Here is a 25,092-nt window from a genome sequence, read left to right on the forward strand (position 1 = left end):
GCAATTTTTAAAAGTCTAATTCATGTAGACAAAAAGAGTAAAAAAGCTATCACACTCATAAAACAAAATCAGGGTGCTATGACAAAGGAATAAGTAGTGCAAATTACAAATTAAGATACTGGACATTTATTTTTTTTTTATTTTATTTTTTTTTTAAATTTTTTTTTTTCAACGTTTATTTATTTTTGGGACAGAGAGAGACAGAGCATGAACGGGGGAGGGGCAGAGAGAGAGGGAGACACAGAATCGGAAACAGGCTCCAGGCTCTGAGCCATCAGCCCAGAGCCCGACGCGGGGCTCGAACTCACAGACCGCGAGATCGTGACCTGGCTGAAGTCGGACGCTTAACCGACTGCGCCACCCAGGCGCCCCATAAGATACTGGACATTTAAAATCATTCCCAAAATAAAATTATTAGGAGGAAACTAAAAAATAAAGTCAAAGAAATTTCCTAAACTTGAAGCAATAGACAAAGACACAAAAAATATTTCTCAAAAAGTTCAGAGTACCAACATCCAATTAATAAACATTCCATAAAGAGAAAATGAAAAAATTAAAAGGTAAGAAATTAATGAAGAAATAATATAAAAAAATTTCCCAGTGCTAAAGAAAGACATGTGTCTCTAGATTAAAAGTACAAACAAAATGCCTAGCATGATGAATTAAAGAAAAGAAAAGGGGGGGGGGAAAAAAAGAAACCTCTATCTAAATACATCATTGTGAAATATCAAAACCCTGAATATAACAAAAAGACTTTAAAAGCTTCTACAGAGAAAAACAAGTTACCTGCAAGTTACCCAGGATGCCTTTTCATCAACACAGCAGACACTAGAAGCCAATAGACCAATGCCTTCAAGATTCTCAGGGAAAATCATCTTAGACTGAGAGTTCTGTACCTAGCCAAATTATCAATTAAGTTTGAGGGCAAGTGAAGATATTTTAGTCATGTAAAGACTCAAAATTTTATCTTTCTTCAATATAATTTCACCTCAAAATGTCAGTTTGGGTTTTTATGAGGAACTTGATAGATACACTCTAACATTTTATAAGAAAGAATACACATCCATGAATAACTAAGTCGGCCTTAACAAAAGGAGATAAGAGGAGGTGAGAGTTTCCCTAAGGGAAACTCTGAAACCATAGTAATCAAAATCATGTTGTATTCAGGCAAGAAGAGACTAATAAGTGAATTGAACAGAACAGAAAGCATGGAGACATCTATTACCTTCATTAGATGATGCTAGGGCAATTACTTCATTATACAGAAAACAATTGTTGATCCCTACTGAAAACTCCATACAAAAATATGCTCCAGATGAATTAAAGGCTTAAAAATGAAAGAATAAACTGTAAACTTTTAAGGTAAAAATGTGGGAGAATATCTTCACTGTTTAAAGACTAGAAAGAAATTTTTGGGAGTTTTATTTAAAACTAAAGCATAAACTAGGGCCCCTGGGTGGCTCAGTCAGTTGAGCATCTGACTTCAGCTCAGGTCATGATCTCACAGTTCATGAGTTCAAGCCCCACATCAGATTCACTGCTGTCAGGACAGAGCCTGCTTTATATCCTCTGTCCTCCTTCTTTCTCTGCCCCTCCCCCACTTACACACTTGCTCTCTCTCTCTCAAAAATCAACATTAAAGAAGACTAAAAAAAAAAAAAACTAAAGCATAAACTACCAAACTAAAAAGAAATTCATAATTTGTTACATTCAAATTTTAAATTTAGGCTCCACTTACCATTTGAAACCATTGACAAAATCAACAGACACATGTAAGACTGAGATATATATCTATGTCTAAACCAGTCACTATTTAGAATATTTAAGGAACATCTGCAAAATAACAAGAAAAAGAACAACAACCTCACTAAGCAAAATGGGAATATAAGAATAGGCAACTTGCAAAAGGGGAAACCCAAAAGACCAACAAATATATGAAGAGTTATTTTTTAAAAAAACAGTGAACAGAGAAATTCAAATTAAAGTATATAGGAGATATCATTTCTATCAGGCTGACAAAAATTATGAAGTTGGTGAGAATGTAAAATGATGCCGACTTTCTGGCATACAAGCTGGCAGTCAAAATGATGTTACACCTGACTCAGCAATTCCCCTCCTGCATCTATATCTCCAAGCAATTCTCACTGGTCACCAGGGGTTCATATAGGAGGATGCTTGATGTAGATTTTCTGTAGAGTAAGAAACTGGAGGCAATCTAACTATCTATAACGAGAGAGAGGTTTTATGTTAACTATGCCAAAAGTGCAAAACAAAATACCGTACAGCAGCCAGAAGCAATGGGTTAGATATACATAGCAACAAAGATTGCTCTACCAAATATAATGCTTAGTGGGGGGAAATGTAAGGAACAAAATTAAATATATAATTATGTCAGTAAGGATCTTCCCAGAAAGCAGTACTTAGGCCAAGTAGTTAAATAGAGGCCATTTAATACGGAAAATTAAGAATATTTTAGAAGAGCTGAAAGAAAAGACAGAGGAGCATTAAGGCAAAGCACAAATCAACAACTGCTGGTATGTGTTTTTTTCATTATCATTCCTCTGAGACTTTTTAGATAGATTTTCCCTAATCATCCCCTACCGTGATGCACCATGCATCTCTTTGTGCACGACACGTAAAAAAGTGAGATTCCCCTCTGCCAAGAACCACTGTAGCTTCCATGGAGGCAAATTTCCCCCACTGAGATGCATGTGTTAGAGGAATAAAGGGAAAAGATGTTACTGGAGCTTAGAAGCCAGGGTCACCTGGTTGGTGCTGGCAGCGCAGCAGTGATACAGCCACTGTCCAAGTCACCATGAGGCCGAGGCCATGAGGCCAGGGTGGTATATTCCCTCCCTGTCCCTTCCTCCTTTCCTCTAATCTCACACCGGTGCCTTCCATTAGTCAAACCCAGCCAGAAGCCAGTGACGTCTGGGAAATGCACGTTGCAGGGGTCATGCCCTGGTGTGTGATATAGAACCCAGCAAGAAAAATCAGGAAATGGATCTGAAGGGAAACAGACAAATGACCAGCACAGTAATACAATGCCATTTACTTAAATGGAAAAAAAAAAAGTACGCAAACAAAAAAACACACATTTTTGCAAGAATACATACATGCAAAAACATGCACATTGAGCACATTAAAATTGTTGCCTGAGTAGAAGAAGGGAAGTGCAAAGGGATTGGAGATAAAGATTGAAGGGATGTGAAAAACAAGAGAAAGATTATTTGGGGGAGAATGTCCTTAAGGAGAGGCTCCAGTGAAACAAGGAAACAAAAAGAACAGATGATAGGAACCAGGAAACAACTGGACAATGCAAGAGAGCAGTATCTACGGCTCCCAAGATGGTGGCCGTGCAGCAAACCCAGGAAGCTACCATTCAGACTCCAGTAGAAGAACAGAGGGTGGCAGGAGGGAGGATTCCAGAAAAATTAGAATGAGCCCTCAATAGGATTGAAGGCAGCATTAATAATTTAAAAAAGAAACTAAAGCTATCTTAAGAGAAAACCATGCAAGAACAACAGAAAGGCAATAATAGAACTCTAGGAAAACAACAGAAGGTGCACACGGAAGTGAGGCTCCAACTACAAAGTAAAATGAATCATTTTTGAGCAATTCATGGAATGAAAGAAAGAAGAATCCATTTGCCTTTGATCTTAACGCTATGAAGAGTCTGCATTGCATGGCTTGGACTACAACACTGGGCTCACAGAGATCAAAGTATTATCCTAGCACACAGTGACCTGTCATCGTTGACTAATGCTGACCAACATTCACATGTATTCACAGTACAAGATGTAAACCTTGACTACCTTGACAAAGCAAACTTAAAAGAGGAGCAGCTAACAAAGGTGGACTGAGCAGGGCTGGGGAGGGGAAGAAGCGGGGAAGAAAGCACAAGGGAAAGGTATCTGTTGTATGAAGTGGCGAATCAAAAGCCACTACCAAATCTGACTGAACAGGAGCTGAAGGTGTAAGCATGTTGTTAACAGTTATGATGGTAATTAGTGGAAGAAATAAAAATAACGACCACATTGAGAATCTAACTCTGAGAACAGAAGAGAAGGAGTAAGGGGCAGAAAAAAGTGAATTAAATCATCATCCTTTACTTCTGACATCACTAGGTGTCACCTAAAATTGACCAAACAAGAAATAAAAGCGAAGGCCTTATCTAAAATATGGCAAAAACCACGCACGGGGAGGAGGAGGAAGAGGAAGGGGAGGATGAGGAGAAGAGGAAGAGTTTGCCTCTGGAGAGTGATACCTTATAGGGATAGGAAGGAATAGAATTGCAGCCTTGTTTTCACGATAAAACAATCAACTATAGTTCAGTTGTTACCATGTGCACATAACAGTTTTGCAAGACAAATAAAAATTTTGAAAATCTTCAGTGCAATTCAGCTTTGCTCAATAAACTTTTATTGAGAGTCTATTCCTGACAAAGAAGAATAAAATTCCTCTTGCAGCAAAAAGTCCAAACTTTCTACTTGCATAAAAGGCCCCGTGTGATGTGACCCAAAGAACCTATCCAACATCATTTCTGTTCTCAGAGCATCTTCTCCCCCTGCATCAAGGTACTGGTAAGACTCCAAACCTGAGATGCCTTTTCCTTCCTGCCTCACCTTCATACATACACGCTCCCTCTGCCTTGAATGACTTCCTGCCTGTGTCTTTCTGGCCACCCCAAGACCCTAGCTAGCAATTCCATCCTTGGCAGGCCTTCACCCCTCAGGGAGGGGTGATCCTGCTTCTCCAATCCATCAGCTATAGGACTTCCCACAAAGCCTACAATGATTTACTTTATCATGCCTCCTTTTCTGTTTTTTTTTTTTAAGTTTTTTTTTTTTAATTTTGATTTATTTTTGAGAGAGAGAGAGACAGAGTACGAGTGGGGGAGGAACAAAGAGACAGGGACAACAGAATCTGAAGCAGGTTCCAGGCTGTCAGCACAGAGCCTAACGCGGGCTCGAACTCACAGACTGTGAGATCATGACCTGAGCCGAAGTCAGACGCTCAACTGACTGAGCCACCCAGGCGCCCTTTCTTTTCTTTTTTAATGTTCATTTATTTATTTAGAGAGAGCACGAAAAAGCACAAGTGAGGGGATGGGCAGAGAGGGAGGGAGAGAGAGAGAATCCCAAGCAGGTTCTGCACTAACGCAGGGCTCAACCCCACGAACTGTGAGGTCATGATCTGAGCCAAAATCAAGAGTCAGATGCCCAGCCAACTAAGCCACCCAGGTGGCCCCTATCATGTCTCCTTCTCTAAACATTGAGATTTTATTCATCTTTGTATCCACAGCAGCAATTAAAATGCCTGGCACATAATAGATGTTCAACAAATGCTGATTTAGTGACCACTTCCATAAATGAATAATGAATGGAAACAATGAAATATTTTGGATAAATTAATTGTGTGGCATTTTATATTGATTTTGTATTACATATATGTTACTAGGCATGAATAGTCCCCAGATAAAAATTTTTATGATATATATTTACTTTTTATATTCATGTATATTTATTTATAGCCCTCCTCTTCCCAAAAGAAGATTTGAGAGAGGCCAAACTAAATAAATAACCTTTTTATTCATACCCGTTTTAAATCAACTTAACATTTAATCAATTTAATCACTTACCCATTTAGCTGGATGTTTTCAGGTTAAGATTTTCCATATCTTCCTTAGCAAGAAAACCCTGTATTGCCAGGTTTCAATTTGTTTCAGAAGCAAATAGTCAGAATTTTTTTAAGCCTGTAATACTGAAATTTCCTTTTATGCTAATTCTTTTAGGGCAAAGGTCTAAATAGGAACCAAAATACTAGACAGCTCTATCTGCCCTCTTGCTGGACAAGGGAGGGACACCTTCTCCTCTGGACTCTAATTCTCTCTGCGTGGCGCATCTTTTTCACAGCACTGAGCAGCTTGAAATGATGGCTTCAGGAGGGGGATGGGGAACAGATGTCATTCATTGACTCTGGTAATGAGATTTCATATTCCGTCAAAATCCTGAATAGGACAGGAGAGGCCTCATTAGTGGTTTCATGACTGAACAGGTGTAGAGGTCCTATGCACACAGCAGGTAGAGAGAGGCCATTTCAATTCCATGTGTGGATATATCCGGGAAATTGGAAAGAGAAAAAGTCCTCTGCCACAACTGCCACCTCAGGAAAATTACAGCTTTCAGAAGCCAAAACAATACCCTTTCAGACCACTGGTTACAGACCTCATCCAGGGGCCAGAGAAATGGCTGAAGGCAGGAGGTGGGTGATAATTAGAATTAATAATTCCATACAAAGGAGGTCACCTCCTTAATTCTTTAGTTCCATATGGCATGTCATAAAATTTTAGTGCTCTTTAGCCAACAAAGTAATAACCCTCGTAAGGCCACCAGTCAAAAAATGGGACTGCAGGGTAGACTGAAATCCTCTCTCCAAAACTAATGACAGAAACCCCTTTAGAAGACAGGCTACCTTGGAAGCAGTGTGTGGATAAAATGTTCCAGGTACAGAGAAGCTTGTCTGGCAATCTGGCAGCTGCATCCTGGACAAGTATCTTGCTTTCACTGGGGGTAATCAATGACTGACCCCACCGCCTATTTGCTGAAAGGCAACCACACCATCCAAGAATCCTGTGATCCACAGGCGACATCCCGACTGGGACCTGCTAGGGGGCAGCCTCTCAGCACCTAAGATGTTGACAATAGCTCAGCCTGGGGAACACGAAGTCATCGGAGTCATCTGAGACTTCAAACTGTGGCAAATTCCGAAGGCCTTTCTACCTAAATGCCCAAGATCTTTCCTCAGTGGCCACATACCCCGCAATGCTGCCAGGTGCTGCCCTCTCCAGTTAATTGCTCTTCTATCCACTGCACTGAAGTCAGCTCCATAGTGAACTCTCACTTCTCAGAAGAGCTTAAGGGTAGGCCGACTTCAATTATAATATGTATATGTTTAAAATCATTTTGTTATGTTCCCTGTTGGTTAAAATTCAGCAGTCTTGCTCTATTAAACAGATCTGGTTTCTCCAACTTTTTGAACAAATAGGTTATATATTTATGCTGAAACTACCATGTGCTGGTCACCACGTGGGACACTCGATAGGAGTTGTCTCATCCATCCTCATATCAACATTATAAAGTGCTGAAGCGTTAAAAAGTGAAGTCATGGGATCAGGGTCACAGGCTAGTAAGTGGTTAAGGTACAAAAAAAGAAAGAAAATGCCAGTCTCTGGCACCCAAGTCTACGTTCTTTTCACAGTATCATGTTGCCTCTTGTGGTCACAGAGAAGTGGCTCAAAAAATGTTGAATAAAGACCAAATATTGTCAAGTAAAGCTCTCGTTGGACCTGTTTTAATAAATGACTAAGAACCATTTATAGTAATGACTAACACATGGTTGCCATTTAAGTAGCTTGGTAAATACTAGAAAATGATTCACTGCCTTAACAGACTCAGTGTGACCTCCATAAACTGATTTACACCCTCGGTGCTACCTTTTACCTGAAGTGGTATAGAAGGTAAATTTCAACCCAAACCATGCTCACATGATCTCAAGGTCTATATTGCTTAAGTAGTAATTGTGTCTTTCATGGGGGTATTACTTTGCACTTGTTAGTGTATTATTTCTCAGGAAATGAATTCTCTGGTCAGTTTATGTATGTGGTCCGATTTCCCAAATTTCTGAAAGCACGCACCACTATATATTTTTTTTTTCTTTAGGACCTCTGTTCACCCTCTCCTCACTCACTACTGCACCAAGACTACATGGAGCCCTGAGCAAACTAGGTGCCCTCAATATACTGTCAACTAAATGTAAGTCTTGTTTTGGAGTTAGCATATTACAAAAGCAAACAAGACAGTATAATTTAATGTAAGAATGTACCACTGTGGTGTGGGATATTGAGAGTGGGGGTTATGCATATGTGGGGAAAGAGGGTCTATAGAAACTCTCTATACATTCTGCTCAATGTTTTCTGTGAAACTAAAACTTCTCTAAAAAATAGATTTATATATATAGAGAGAGTCTGATATATATACATATATATGTATATACACACACATACACACACCTTATATATATATCTTATTATAATATATACCTTTTATACATATACTTTATATATATAACATGTGTGTATATGTGTATATATACATAAATATACATATATACACATATATGTATATATTTTACTATAGATATATCAACTATCTATCTTACTATAATACATGGACATACAGAGAAACCAAGAAAGTCCGTACCTATCTCATTTACGTTTAATTTCTGAGCAGAGCATTTCCAACTCATTGTTCCTCACCCATGCTAGATGGAGGTAGTCTTAGCCTCCTTGGAGGAACCAGTTTATGCGTTGTAAGATAATCCTATGTGGACTGGACATTAGGAGGAGCAGCCACTTTCTAGAAGGCTGGCATTAACTCTTTCCATTTTTGAATGTGCTTAAACCACCCAACCAAGGTGGCTGGTCTATAGAGTTTAACAGTTCAAAGACGGTCTTGAAAGGTGGAGTGAGTAGGGAGTTAAGGGTCAGGCTCTACAAGATACAGACAAGCATGCACAGTCTAGTGTATGTAAATGCTTCAATTTATATTTTATAACATGAGGGAATATATACTCATAGCTGTTCATACGTGCATTAAGAAAACTCCAAGTGATTAGAAAGAAACTACTAAGAGGACTTAAACGGTTTGGAGGGGTTGGGAGTGGCAGATAGATAAAGGATGGAAAAATGATCTTCACGTTCAGGTTTTTGAGCCAGTGAATACAATTTTAATCATTTAAAAATCTATATGAATCCAACACACAACATGGTCCAAGGTCTGGATTCAATCTATCTGGAGTCCAATCCCCACTTAAAAATAGTGTGACTGTGGACAATTATTTAACTTCACCAAGTCACCATTTCATCTATAAAATGAAGGTAATATACCTAATTTATAGAGACACTTTGAAGGCTTGATTACATAATCCCTGTACCATGTGTACCACCTAGGAACTTCTCAATAAATGTTACCTATTAACATTTTATCATTGTTATTGATATTAGTATTTAAGAAACTTACTGAGGGGTACCTGGGTGGCTCATTCAGTTGAGCATCCGACTTCGGCTCAGGTCATGATCTCACGGTCTGTGAGTTCGAGCCCCACGTCGGGCTCTGTGCTGACAGCACAGAGCCTAGAGCCTGCTTCGGATTCTGTGTCTCCCACTCTCTCTGTCCCTCCCCCACTCATGCTCTGTCTCTCTCTCTGTCCAAAATAAATAAACATTAAAAAAAATTTTAAAAAAAAGAAACTTACTGAATATTACAGAGTCCAGGAAAATTGAAAATTGATGAAAGAACTTTCTTTTAGACTCAAGTTATTGATATATCCTTCCAGGAATCCTCCTCTATTGAGGAAATAATTGAGTGTTTTCCGTGTAATCTCCAGAATCTGACCAGTGGGACAGATACACTCTCTGAAAAAGCCATAAGGGGCACCTGGGTGGCTCAGTCGGTTAAGCGGCCGACTTCGGCTCAGGTCATGATCTCGCGGTCCGTGAGTTCGAGCCCCGCGTCGGGCTCTGTGCTGACTGCTCAGAGCCTGGAGCCTGTTTCAGATTCTGTGTCTCCCTCTCTCTCTGACCCTCCCCCGTTCATGCTCTGTCTCTCTCTGTCTCAAAAATAAACGTTAAAAATTTAAAAAAAAAAAAAGGAAAAAGCCATAGTATTACACATTCTAGTAACGATATTAATAATACCAATTTCTTAAGAATAATAATTTATAAAATTTCCAAAATTTCATTTTACATCTGTGAAAAAATATCTACTTCGTTGTCTTCTCCTTAAGAGATATTATGGCAAAAAATAACAAAAGAAACAAAACATGGTTTTTGAGAGGTGAAGGAAACCCATCAGGTTTTGCCAAGAGAGAATTGAGGCAATAGAAAAATATCTCTCTGAACGTTAGATTAATAGGGCTCTTTATCTGAGATAAAATGTTTGTTTATGCGAACAACTAACCAATCAAACAAACAGAAACACAATACAGTAGAGAATAAGCAAAATTGGCTAACTCTGTGAAATTCTGTAAGGAAATTGAACATAGCATATTAGATCAAGTGCTCAAATGAACTATTCGTAGTTAGAAGTTTCTTCATTATTTTTTTTAAAACTCCATATGGTATTCTTCTTTTACTTAATAACATGTATTATGTACTTAAATGTCCCCAAATTAGTCATATTTTGTGAAAAGGTAAATTCACAATCATGTCACTTCAACATGGAGATGTCCAGTTATAAGTGACTAAGGCAACCAAACCTGCTGGCCAGTGCTAGCTGCCATCCTTTTGCTTTTCTCACCTGGTCAAGTCACACCGAGGTGAGTCAAATGTGTCAGGAAACTATTTTAAATCTTCCTAACAGATGCCTGCAATGCCATTTCCTCTCAACACACTTTAAATAAATGGCATCGACCCTAACCTACAACCTGATGTACGGTAGCACCCACACAAGAAGGAAAGAAACGGATGATCGGGTTGCCCAAATATTACCAGATAAATGATTCAATTTTGCATAATAGATTATGTTCCAGAAAACCTTTCAGGTGTGATACTGTTTATCTCACCCGAAGAATCACCCCAAATAAATAAAGGTATGTACATACACGTAAGTAAATGAATAATATCACCGAATGAGTCAAAACAATGGTGGTTACGCCTAGACTTTATTTTACTAAATATCACGAATAAATTTTCAATCCATGCAATGATAAACTTGTAGCCACTGTCTTATTAAAACCATCTGAGCCACAAGAGGTCAGCCCATAGAACTGTTAGGAAGATTTTCAACAGCTCTCAGTTCCCTGGAGGCACACTTTGAGAACAAGCTTAGGCTGGCTTTTCTGGCTGTTTTCCAATTCGTTTATAAGATTAGTCTTATTATTTGATGACAATTTTTTCTAACCACCTGATTGGCATTCTAATAATCTTTTCTTGGAACAATCAAGTTTTATAATTTTTTTAATATAAAATGATTTAATTCCAGAGGTTCTGATCAAATTAAACAGAATTCTAATTAACTGGTAATCAAATTGTACAGTAGGCAATGTTTAAGTTACAGTATGGAATATTAGTAATACTTTGTAGTAAGAGCCCCTCTCTAGGGACTTAGCAAGCCTTGTTGGGCTTGCTCAAAGTTCTCACAACAGGATCCAAAGTTACTGAAAAGAAATGAAAGCACCAGTCTGGGTAAAGGATGTAGCAAATGAGGCCAAAGATAAATATTATTTGCTTTGATGTAGGCAGGAATTTTTTAGGAAAAAAAAATGTGAAGCTAAGAAATAAGACTATTTACTCCTGGGCTGGTCCTCACCTCCTTCCTAACCCAAAACACCAAAAAGTAAAACACTTTGTTTGCAAGCAGGAGTTAAAATTATTTGGGGTCATGTTTCTATAGGTCGCATTCAGTTCAGGTCAACTAAATGCACTGAATACCATGTATTTGCAAGGCACTGATAAATAAATAAATAAATAAATAAATAAATAAATAAATAAATAAAGTGACCCTTCGACGTTGATTCATTAAGAAATTGTCCAAGGGCATACTTTCCAGTCTTCTCTCTTCTCTGGCCCCCTCTTAGGCTCTATTTCATTAAGACCTTGCTGTGACACAGCTACCATCACCCATACCTCACTGTCCAGATTTATGTTATCACTAGGCTTAAAATGAAGGTTAAACTTTTTAAAGGGTCGATGGAAATTTATGAGGAAATATCTAGTTTCTCAGGAAAAATGTTGTAAATTACAACAGGAAAAATGTTGTAATTCATCGAAATCTGTACAAATCAAATGAAGTCATTACAAATGACCCTGATCTTCCTCAAATGCTGCCATATTAACAGCAACTAGCACATAAATTTTGATAAATCCAATCTCACAGCTCATCTTTCACCAAAACTGCGACCAATTAAAACCAGTCTGTGTTCTTACAATAATGGTCAGAACTAGACCTAATTTAGGCACCTGAGCACTCTTTATAGAGTATGAAGACATTTGCCTTCCTACACTGACGGAACTCAACACTCCAGTGCCTCAACTTCACTCTCTGGGCTTAAGGAGGGTTTCCACAGTCTCCTGAGGGAACTTTTAAACTCTAAATACCTTTCCAAAGTCTGCCCAAATCTGACCTCACTTAGGAGACCACATTGTGAATGACAGCTATACCCCTTAGTGGGAGTTCAACTCTGGTTATCAAAGAGGGGGGAAAATGCCATACTTCTCTTCTTCCAAAGAGTAAACAAATAAAACACCAAATGATCCCTTAACCTTATGCTTACGGTAGAAAACACGGGAAAAAAATAAAACCTCAAACTCAGAGACCCATAGCTGTAAACCTTCTTCCAACTCTCATCGGTGAGGTGAAGAACTCAGAAATGAGCAGCACTTCACAAGAGCATATTGATTTTCAATAAAGCCATTTACACCTTTTTGCTTGGACTACAAGTAGCATGCTGTTTTCCCAAAGTCTCTGCCACTGAATTAAAAAGTGTGGACAATGTCCTCACTGGCTATACAAAGTTGTCTTTGGAAATACTCTTGATGAGAAGAATGTTCCAACCTTGACCAGAGAGGAAAAGGGAAACAAAACCAGGGAAAATGACTTTTGATATTTTTCCCTGACTGGGTTAATTACTTGGAAAAGAAAAAAGAATACCCAGTCCTCCAGAACAAAAAGGCATTTGTTTGAAATATAGCATAGCTCATATTGGCTTTGCACCAGCGAGCCTTCCAACAGACAGAACACAGGAAATTAAGAAGAGACTGCCTTGGGAAAATATTTTACATCCTAGGTGAATGGTGATATTTCTTATTGCAGTCCTCCAGAGTAACACCTCAGTGTCCATTGAAAAATGAGAGATTTTTTTATGAAGAAATTAAACTGAAGACAGAGCTAATATGATTCCCTGTGTTGCTGGCTTACCTTCTGTCTTACTGTGGTTTTGACGCCACAAGCCATTGACCCTCCAATATAAAAAAAAATAATAATAATAATGACTGGAAGGAGGAAAATATTACAATACAAAGATAGAAAGAAAAAAGAATAAACACAATACTGATCTGCTGATGCTTGTCCACTAAGATCCACTATGTCCCTCCCTTTATGTGGGACAGTTGGAGGAACTGAGAAGAAGAGGGGCCAGGAGTATCATAAACCAATCACCGCACACTCATCGCCCTTAATAGTGACTGGTTTAGAAACCAAAGCTAGTCCATCAGTGGATAGAGGAATAAATAAAACACAATGTATCCATACTCCAGAATGCCATTCAGCAACAAACAGAAATGAAATACCAATACGTGCTACAACATGGGTGAAACTTGAAAACATGCTAAGTGAAAGAAGTATTGTCTGATTCCACTTCTTTTTTAAAAAAAATTTTTTTTTCAACGTTTATTTATTTTTGGGACAGAGAGAGACAGAGCATGAACGGGGGAGGGGCAGAGAGAGAGGGAGAGACAGAATCGGAGACAGGCTCCAGGCTCCAAGCCATCAGCCCAGAGCCCGACGCGGGGCTCGAACTCACGGACCGCGAGATCGTGACCTGGCTGAAGTCGGACGCTTAACCGACTGCGCCACCCAGGCGCCCCTGTCTGATTCCACTTCTATGAAACATCCAGAAAAAGCAAATCTATAGGGACAGAGGGTAGATTAGTGGTTACCCAGGGTTGAGAGGAATGCAAGAGATGAGGTATAATGTTTAAATGATGGGAAGTTTCTTTGGGGGGTAATGAAAATGTTCTAAAAGTGATTGTGGTAGCAGAGACACAACTATGTGAATGTACTAAACCATTGACTTGTACACTTCAGATGAGCGAATTGTATGGTGTGGGAATCGTATTTCAATAAAGCTGTTAAAAAGAAAAAAAGGCCAAAGCCAACAGTCCCATGAAATACCTGGCCACATTCATTCACTAATTCAATCAATAAATATTTATGAGCTGGCTTCTAAGTCATGTACTGTTCTAGACAAAGAAGATACCACAGGTAATAGCACTTATAAAATCTCTACCCTTATGGAGACTACGAACAATAAGCAAAGGAAAAGCTAAGTAAAAGGTATAGCTAGTTAGATGATAGTAAGTGAATTAGACAGAAATGAAGCTGCAAAGTTGGGTTGTGATTTTAGAGTGAATGGTCAGGGAAGGACTGAAGGAGATGATTTCTTTTTTTTTTTTTTAATGTTTGTTTATTTTTGAGAGAGAAAGAGAAAGTGCAAGTTGGAGAGGGACAGCGAGAAGGGGGACAGAGGATCTGTACTGACAGGAGCGAACACAATGTGGGGCTCAAACTCAAGAACTGCGAGATCATGACCTGAGGCGAAGTTGGACTCTTGACCAACTGAGCCACACAGGTGCCCCAGGAGGTGATTTCTGAATAAAGCTTGGAGGGAATTATTGGTTCAGACATGGGTATGTGACCCAATTTGGTCCAATCCACCCAAAAGGAAAGAAAAAGTCTTTTGTTAAGTGGCTGGGGAAGAGGTTCTCTCTCTCTCTCTCTCTCTCTCACACACACACACACACACACACACACACACACACACACACAGTCAGATGTGAAAGACGAAGGATGTAGCACCAGTACTGCATGTTACAACCACAAGGAGTTCCTGACCCAGTGTGAAGCCAGCCCAAGACAACAGAACAGAGATGCAGAGAGAATCTGGGCTTTTATCAGGTCATGGATTAATAACATTGAAATCCCCCACCTTTCCCCTTCCAGGTGTATGACCTAATCAGTTTTCTCATTGTTTAGACCACATGCCACGTACACACATATTTTCCCCAGGAGAGATATCGAGATTCCATTTTAAGAGATTTTTCACTGCTTTCTCAGGCTCCCAGTGGGAAAATTACCATGGGGCTGACCACCAGCAATGGTGCCTACGTGAACTCCCTGCCTCTGTAGGCTGCAGCTTCTACAGGGGATGAGCATGGTCACAGGGAGGAAACCGTACACAGAGTTTGCATGACCATGACTCCTCTCTCTTTCATTACTTAAACCAAACATTATTCAGTGTCTCCTCTTGCAAAGCACTGTGCTATATGCCAAGAATACAATAGCGTCCACCTTTAGGGAGTGTCAGGTCCAGAAGGAGTGACAGACAAACAAGTAAGCAAATAATGAAGTAAAATAACTACTAACTCATAAATAGCTTGAAGGCAAGAAACTGGGAGGTGAGAAACAGAATAATAAGGAAAACTACTCTGCAGGACATAATTAGAAAAGACCGCTCTAAAGAGGTGACATTAGCAGCTCTGTTAGGGTCCCCACTCCAGTAGACTTACCCTAGATCTTTGTGAGCAAAGATGAACATGGCTCAAGTGGGGAGAGAGAAAGGGAGGGAGGGAGGGAGGGAGGAAGACAAAGGGATAGAGAGAGATGCAGTGTTTTAGTAATCTATCTTCAAGTTCTCTTTAAGAAAATACAAAAGAGATGGGGCGCCTGGGTGGCGCAGTCGGTTAAGCGTCCGACTTCAGCCAGGTCACGATCTCGCGGTCCGTGAGTTCGAGCCCCGTGTCAGGCTCTGGGCTGATGGCTCAGAGCCTGGAGCCTGTTTCTGATTCTGTGTCTCCCTCTCTCTCTGCCCCTCCCCCATTCATGCTCTGTCTCTCTCTGTCCTAAAAATAAATAAACGTTGAAAAAAAAAATTAAAAAAAAAAAGAAAATACAAAAGAGAATCAAATTGTCCCTTTCAGAATGTTTTCAGTTCTAGTCTTGCTGAAGAGACAAATCTCTGACTGCAAAAGCAGGGCCAATTTCTTATAAGGCCCCTTGCCAAATATTGGGGGCCAGAAAGGGGTAACACTAGTGGGGGAGGTTGGGCGTTAAGACAGGAGGGAGGATGGAGATTATGTGGTTCACCGAAAGATATGAAAATTCAAATAATGTTTAAAAATACTCTGTGGGCCAAATAAAATATGCCTGTGACCAAACTGCCTAAGGAGACTGTTTTGACTCCTTTCCTAAGAGTTCAGTTCAACACCTGAGAACATTTTATATCTTTTGGAAACATTTAAAATATTAAAAATTACCATTTTCAAAAGTGAAGGTCAAAGATGCAGAGCTATACCAATGAAAATCTTGTGAGAATAAGTCGGAAGAATGAAATCTTTGTCAGAAGTTGTAAAGACAAAAGAAAGTCATAACAATAATAATTCAGTTTGCCTTTATTAAAAATAGTACCTTAACAGTGAAGGATGGGCTAGGACAGCAGAGACCAGGAGGACCAGGTATCATAATTGAGACAGGGGACCCCACAGTGGTGGTGATGGTGATAGTGCCAATGGCCTCCATATTTTCTCCCCTGCTGCTCAGCATTGAGGAGATGTAGGCTGAGAACATTCCGGCATGCACTGAGAGGGCAGAACTGCCTCTCATGAGCTCCATGCCTGTTTTAGATTTTTACTGTGTTATCAATATCAGCATTCTTTTTTACCATTTTGGTGAAAATTTTTGGAGTTTTAAGCACAAGAGAAGAATGACACAGGAGGATGGGGTGCAAGACAGGAAATATTTGATAGTAGATATATTTCACACAATGCACCCTTGCAATCTCTAGAATAACCAATAAAAGCTAAGAAAGGAATGTATTAATATTACTATCAAGTGAGTAGAGAGAGAAAAGGAATAATAAACATAATAAATCCGAAAGAAGGAAGAAAACAACAACAACAAAAACAAACAAAACAAAGGAAGATAAGACAAGAAAAAAATATATAGAAGAGGAAGACAAAAAAATTTTGCATGATTGATTTAAATTTAGTATATTAGAAATTACATCATATGTTAAGGGACTAAATGTTCCAATTGAAGAACAAAAGTGATCAGACTACACTTTTTTTTTTCAAGTATATGCTATTTATAACAGATATAAAAAATGTAATTAACCAAATTAATGAAATAAAGGAGAAAATCATAAGATTACTTGATAGATACAGAGAAAATATTTGATAAAATTCAACATCTATTCACAATTATTTTTAAAAGTTTTTAGACAAAAAATGAACTATTGGGACCTCATCGAAATAAAAACCTTCTGCACAGCGAAGGAAACAATCAGCAAAACCAAAAGGCAACCGATGGAATGGGAGAAGATATTTGCAAATGACACATCAGATAAAGGGTTAGTATCCAAAATCTATGAAGAACTTATCAAACTCAACACCCAAAAAACAAAGAATCCAGTGAAGAAATGGGCAAAGGACATGAATAGACACTTCTCCAAAGAAGACACCCAGATGGCTAACAGACACATTGAAAAATTCTCATCATCACTCATCACCAGGGAAATACAAATCAAAACCACAATGAGATACCACCTCACACCTGTCAGAATGGCTAACATGAACAACTCAGGCAACAACAGGTGTTGGCGAGGATGCAGAGAAAGAGGCTCTCTTTTGCACTGCTGGTGGGAATGCAAACTGGTGCAGCCACTCTAGAAAACACTATGGAGGTTCCTCAAAAAATTAAAAATAGAACTACCCTATGGCCCAGAAATTGCACTACTAGGTATTTATCCAAGGGATACAGATATGCTGTTTTGAAGGGGCACATGCACCCCTATGTTTATAGCAGCACTATCAACAATAGCCAAAGTATGGAAAGAGCCCAAATGTCCATCGACGGATGAATGGATAAAGAAGGTGTGGTATATATATACAATGGAGTATTAGTCAGCAATCACAAAGAATGAAATCTTGCCATGTGCAACTATGTGGATGGCACTAGAGGGTATTATGCTAAGCGAAATTAGTCAGAGAAAGACAAATATCATATGACTTCACTCATATGAGGACTTTAAGACTCAAAACAGATGAACACAAGGGAAGGAAAGCAAAAATAATATAAAAGCAGGAAGGGGGACAAAACATAAGAGACTCTTAAATATGAAGAACAAGCAGAGGGTTGCTGGAGGGGTTGTGGGTGGGGGGATGGGCTAAGTGGGTAAGGGGAATTAAGGAATTTACTCCTGAGATCATTGTTGCACTATACTAATTACCTTGGATGTAAATTTTAAAAAATTAATTAATTTAAAAGTTTTTAGATAAACTAAGAAGGGAACTTCCTTAATCTTACAAAATTTCACAGTGAACAAATACCAAGCATGATACTTAAATATTAAATGTTGAAAAATTTCTCCCTGATATTAGGAATAAGATATGAAAACCTCTAACATTATTTCTATTCTAATTGACTGGAGGCCTATACAGTCCATTAAGGCAAAAAACAGAAATAAAATATACCAGGATTGGAAAAAAAATAAAATTCTCACTGTCTTGCAGATGCTATTATTTTTTGTGTTTTAAAAAAATGCAAGTAAATTATTAGAATTAATAAATGGATGTATCAGGTTTTCTGGATAAGGTTTAATATTTTAAAATCAATTTTATTTATATATGTTAGTCACAAACAGTTTGAAAAGGCATATTAAAATATGACTTATAATACTATAAAAATTTGATAAATATAAGTAAATCTAACAAAAGATCTGTAAGACTACTACACAGAAAATTATAAAACATAATTTAGAAAATTTTAAGAAAACCTAAACAAATGGAACCATTTACCATGTTGATGAACTAATGAACCTAACATTGTGATGATAATTCTCCTCAAATTGATGTATGGATTCAATGCAAATTCAATAGAATTACCAAAAGATATATTTTGTGGAAATTGACAGAGAATTTCAATTTTTACATGAATGGACCAAGCTCAATGGACCAAGACCAGCAAAGACAATCAGAGAAAGAGAAGAAAAGTTAGGAGTACCTTTTCTCCCAGATAACAAGACTTATTCTTTAGGCTCCATTATGACAGTGTGGTAGTGGGGCCAAAATAGAAAAACAGACTATGGAACAGAATAAAGAGCCCAGGAATATAACCATATATATAGGGACACCTAATTTACAACCAAGTTTGGCACCACAATCACAGTAGGATAAGGATAATTCTTTTTAAGAAATGACACTGGGTCAACTAAATATCCACTAAAAAAAAAAAAAAAAAAAAACCTTAACCCTCACTATGTACCATACACAAAAAAATTAATTCTAGATTTATCTTAGATGAAAATATGAAAGGCAAATTAATAAACCTTCCAGAAGGAAAAAGTAAAGAATATCTCCATGACCTGCAGGTAGATAAAAATACTCCTTTAGCAGGATACAAAAGGCATTAACCATAAGAAATGTTAATAAATTTCACATTAAAATTAAGAACTCTTTATCAAATACACCATCACAAATGTAAATAGGTAAGTAACAAATAGAAGATTTTGCAACACGTGTAACCAAAAAAGCTTCATATCCACAGTAGTCAAAGAGATTCTATTACTCAATTTTTTTTTTTAATGAGACAATGCTAAGAAGCTTAACTCCTACGTTTTCTTTAGGAGATCTATTGTTTCGGGTCTTATATTCAAATCTTTAAACAATTTTGAGTTTATTTTTGTACATGGTATAAGATAGTGGTCCAGTTTCATACTTTTGCATGTGAATGTCCAGTTTTCCCAACACCACTTATTGAAAAGACTATCCCTTTCCCATTGTATATTCTTGGCCCCTTGGTCATAAATTAATTGACCGTACACATGTGGGTTTACTTCTGGGTTCTCTATTCTGTTCGATTGATCTAAGTGTCTATTTTTATGTCAGTACCATACTGTTTTGATGACTAAAATTTTGTAATATACTCTGAAATCCGGAAACGGGATGGCTCTAGCTTTGTTCATTCTCAAGATTGCTTTGGCTATGTGGGGTGTTCTGTGGTTCCACAAATATTTTAGAATTGCTTATTCTATCTCTGTGAAAAATGCCATTGGAATTTTAATAGGGATTGTGTTGAATCTGGGGATTGTTTTAAGTAGTATGGACATTTTAACAATAGTAATTATTCCAATCCATAAGCATACATTATCTTTCCATTTATTCATGTCTTCTTCAATTTCGTTAATCAGTGTCTTACAGTTTTCACTATACAGGTTTTTCACTTCTTGGTTAAATTTATTCCTAGGTATTTTATTCTTTTTGACACAATTGTAAATGAGTTTACTTAATTTCTCTTTTTGATAGTTTGTTATTAGTGTATGGAAATGCAACTGATTTTTATATACTGATTTTGTATCCTTCAACTGTACTGCATTTGTTTATTCTTATACTTTTTTGGGTGGAGTCCTTCAGGTTTTCTATATTTAATATTGTGCCATCTGCAAATAGAGTCAACTTTACTTCTTCCTTTCCAACTTGGATTCTCTATTTCTTGTCTAATAGCTCTGGTTAGCATTTTCAATTCTATGTTAAATAAAAGTGGCAAGAGTTGACATCTTTATCTTGTTCCTGATCTTAGAAGAAAAGCTTTCAATTTTTCACCACTGAGTATGACGTTAGCTGTGGGCTTGTCATATATGGCCTTTATTATGTTGAAGTATGATCTCTTTAAACCCACTCTGTTGAGAGGTTTTATCAAGATGAGAATTTTTATCATGAAAGGGTGTTGAATTTTGTCCAATGCTTTTTCTTCATGTATTGAGATGATCATATGATTTTTGTGCCTCATTTTACTAATGTTTATTAGAGCAACTTTTCCAGCCCTGGAATAAATTCCACGTATCATAATGCGTGATGCTTTTAATGTATTGTTGAGTTCAGTTTGCTAATATTTTGTTGAGGATTCTGCATCCACGTTCATCAGGGATATTTCCCTGTTTTTTTGTTTTGTTTTGGTTTGGTTTTTTTTGTCTTTTGTTTTTCATTTTTTGTTTGTTTTTTTGTTCGTTTTGTTTTGTTTTTGTAGTGCCCTTGTCTGGTTTTGATATTAAGGTAGTGCTGGCCTTATAAATTGAGTTTGGGAGTGTTCCCTCCTGTCTATTTTTCAAGAGTTTGAGAAGTATTGCAATTAATTAATTCTTCTTTAAATGTTTTATAAGATTAACCAGTGAAGCCATCTGGTCCCGGACTTTGTCGGAACAGTTTGGATTATCATTTAATCTCCTTCCAAGTAGTTGGTTTGTCCAGATTTTGTATTTATTCGTAATTCAGTCTTGGTAGGTTGTGTTTCTAGGAATCTATCCATTTATTACAGGCTGCCCAGTTTGTTGGTGTATAACTACTCGTGGTAGTCTCTCACAATCCTTTGTATTTCTGTTGTACCGGATGCCATGTCATCTCTCATTTCTGATTTTATTTTAGTTATTTCATCAGTTATTTCTAGAAGTTGCTAGTTTTTCTATAAAACACATTTGCCCTATAGCTTCCCTGTCTAGGAACCACTTGGGCAGCAGTCTTGGTAATTTATTCAAGAGTACAAGCCTGTTTGCCAGATCATTTCACGTGAAAGTCCCTGAACAAGAAATTTAAATGTATCATCACAGTGACAGAGAACTTTTCAGAAATGCCCTCAGGTACATGCACAGCTATATGGACAGAGATGTTATGTGAGATTAGGTCAAGCATTACATGCAAATATGCTTCGACAAGTGAGGCCCACTGCATTAAATGTAAGAATTTGTTAATTAAAATAACCGGGAAATTTATTGATAGAAATAGAACAAGAACCATTTCTCAAGTAACATTCAACTTATAGTTAGCAAGTCAATATGCTATAGCACAGCATGATTTAGAACAATTAAATTTACAGTACTCTGCTAAACACAGATGAAAGGTTCTCATTACTCATCCCTGTTTGCCCTAGGCCCCAGGGCAAACATCTCTGCTAATAACTGGGCACTGACTCAGAAAAAGAGAAAGGAAACAGGAGCCTTCAGGCTGTACTAAAACATAGCTGAGACTGTTCCAAGGACAAGCAATCAAGCCCCAGGTCCACCAACAGCTTCACATAAAGGTTAGAGAACCATCCTGACTCCTTAGGTTACTATTTTACATCTCTTTTCTCTAGGTCTATTCTTTTTTTTTTTTTTTTTTTTTTTAATTTTTTTTCAACGTTTATTTATTTCTGGGACAGAGAGAGACAGAGCATGAACGGGGGAGGGGCAGAGAGAGAGGGAGACACAGAATCAGAAACAGGCTCCAGGCTCTGAGCCATCAGCCCAGAGCCCGACGCGGGGCTCGAACTCACGGACCGCGAGATCGTGACCTGGCTGAAGTCGGACGCTCAACCGACTGCGCCACCCAGGCGCCCCTCTCTAGGTCTATTCTTGATAAATCTGCTGCTTTCTTTTACCCACAGACTATTCCAGAGTATCTTTGGTATCCAAAGATTTGGTGACCAAAGGGGATTTAAAGATTCATAGACATCTAAGTGATTCATCTGAATATATTTAATTGAAGTAAATCAATTAAAAATGGTATCACTTTCACAAAAACAAACCTACCATCTACATAGTCCATGGCATTCGTTGTGTGCTTGCTGCATTGATTTAAAAATAACAGCACTGATAACAATGAAACAGTATCAGTTTGCAGATTACTCTGCAAGTGAAGTACCTGGCTTTTGGTTTTATCTATCTTGAGATAAATAACATAATTGTTCAGTTTGTCAGTTTACCCCACTGTGAAAGACATTATTTTGTTTATCTTCTATGCCCCTCATAGAAAAGGCCATTTTTTGACCAAAATCTTTAGCTATGGAGGAAAATAACACATTTATCAAAGGGTATTGACCCATCCATGGCATACACAGCTGTGAATGCTAAAAGAACCAGGCTGTGAGAACAGTCTGTGACATCCATATGTGACATCTGTTTCTCGTACTGATTGCCAAGGTCGATTCCCTTATTCTGGCCAACTAGGTAGGTGCTCCTTTCCTCTCATACAATTCCTGGAGCTAGAAGTTAGAACCAGGAAGACTTTCCCAAAAGAGCAGGAGTGCCTCTCTGATAAATATTTGAGAGTAGCTGCATTTTCCTTCTCTAGGAGAAGAAAATCAATACTATATAACCACTGTGTGTTACAAATACATACTGATATCTCACACTAAAACAAATTAAAATAAAAAGTATAAAGGGGTCAAAGAGCTTTCTTCCATTTTTACTAAAAAATAAATTTAGGATCACTCCATTCAACACTCTTATCCTTTCCATCGTCCAACTTATTCTTCATCTTCTCTCAAAATGGAAAAATTTGTCAAAAAAGAAAAATTAATTACAAAAGTCTCACTCCAAAGCATCCTTCTTGTTCTCAGGGACTGATTTTCCAGGCTGACTGACCCAGTGTCTAGGACACCAAGGCAGAGACTCAACAAACACTATTTGGTAAATTAGCTGACTCCCCATCCCTCCACAAGAAGCAGTGACGAGGCAGGACAGCGCTGGTTAAATGAGAGAAGGGAGGAGTATTTGCTAAATGGAGATCCAAACAATGACACTAGCAAAAGTCCCAGCACTACACAGTAATGAAAGCTATTTCTAGATCTGAGAGAAGAGTCAACTGGCCAAGTCAAGAGTGTTAAGTACAATAACAATAGCAACCACTATCCATTGAATATTTAACGCTGTGCCATTTATATATACTATGTCACTTAGTACGTTGGCAGGTACTAATACTACTAATATTCTCACTTTGCCAGTAAGAAAATTGTATTAGTTATCTACTAGCGCATAACAAATTATTCCCAAAACATAGCAAACTTAAAAACAGCAAATGTATTATTTCATACAGTTTTTGAGGGTCATAAATCTAGTTGGAAGCTGGCTATCACCAAATTGATGCACAAAGTGTAAAGGCTGTACTAGAGAAATCAAGATTTACACCCAGAGGTCGTTACTCTATTTGGAGCCCTAAGTCCTTAGAACCACTAAGCTATTATGGAGCCAATCTGGAGGACAACATGCAGACTTAGCAGACCCCCTTCTTATTTGAAAGCCACCCCATATTGGCTCCAACCTGAGAGTTTCCGCTCCATTTGACTCCAGCATGGCTGACGTCTTATCAGCACCCGGCATACTTTAGTGCAGGACCCTCAGCCTGTTCGCTTATTCTTCCTTCCCCCCCACAGTGAGATATTAGAAGTTCTGTCCAAAACAAAGTCTTCGTCCAAAAACAAAGACTTGGGATCGGGCATAGGACACAACTCAGAGGTTGTAGTAATTTGACAGGTTTAAATTGTGAAACAGAATGCGGTTTTAAGTTCTCTTGCAATTCCCCTCCTCGAAAATAAATTCACATGCTCACTTCAGCTAAACACACAGGGAAGAAATAAGTTTCCAGTGACTTTTTAAAAGATTGCTAGCCATATTTCTTTAACAGACATTCATTTCCTGGATTAGACACTAAGGAACTTACGTTATCACTCTATTTTATTTATTCTGTGCATCTGTGGATTATAGAGTAGATCATGTTAAGTATCATGCTTTGAAAGGACCCTTCAGAGAAAGAACTAAATGAATTTTCCCATCTATTCTTAATATTCCCCCTACTGAATGCAGACAGCAACAGGAAAATTCAAAGCTATTATTTTTAATGTCAAATGCCTTACTAGTCCAATAAAAGGGGGAAAGATATTAAACTTTTTATACAACAAGAACCAGATAGCACATATCTTCAAGAAACACATCTTAATCAAATTGAACATAGGAAATTAAAAAGAGGGTGGGTGACTGACGGTATCCATCCTCATTTAATTAAAAAAAAAAAAAAAGAGCACTGGCAATTCTTGTGAACAAGAGAGCCTGTATTCTTTGCCTGTGTTCCTTTCAGAGGTATAGTGTGGATTAATGTGGGTTCAGAAGGTTCTGAAAAACCTGAGAAATTGCTGTACTCATTGTCCTCAGATGAAAAAGAAATATCCCTTGTTTTAGACAAGCCCGTGTTATGTTAGGAAGCAATACCAGTGAGTGAGAGATACGGACTCCAGACTCACCTCTGTAGCCTTGACCAAGGGGATTGAAATGCCTTTCCGCTGACCTTACAGAGTGGCCGTCAACTTCAGATGAGATACCTCATTTAAGGCCTGTTGAGAAACAAAAGCCCTATGTAAGTATAAGGTGGAAACAGGAGTGGTGTGCTTGTTAAAGTTATCTATGTAAAATACTCCAAAATCGGGCTTAAAACTAATTGAGTCACCTATCATA

The 25,092-nt window shown here is 38.0% G+C and overlaps 1 long non-coding RNA gene across 1 annotated transcript in view; it reads right to left on the reverse strand.

Annotated features, from left to right (window-relative positions):
* Nucleotides 1-25,092, reverse strand: part of LOC125172250 (uncharacterized) — a 66,450-nt gene that overhangs the window by 35,668 nt on the left and 5,690 nt on the right. The window contains exon 2 of the long non-coding RNA XR_007154667.1: nucleotides 24,882-24,971. This is a non-coding gene — a long non-coding RNA (uncharacterized LOC125172250). The remainder of the gene's footprint in view (nucleotides 1-24,881; nucleotides 24,972-25,092) is intronic.

The sequence above is a fragment of the Prionailurus viverrinus genome, chromosome C1, assembly GCF_022837055.1.
Source record: "Prionailurus viverrinus isolate Anna chromosome C1, UM_Priviv_1.0, whole genome shotgun sequence".
Classification (NCBI taxonomy): Eukaryota; Metazoa; Chordata; class Mammalia; order Carnivora; family Felidae; genus Prionailurus; species Prionailurus viverrinus.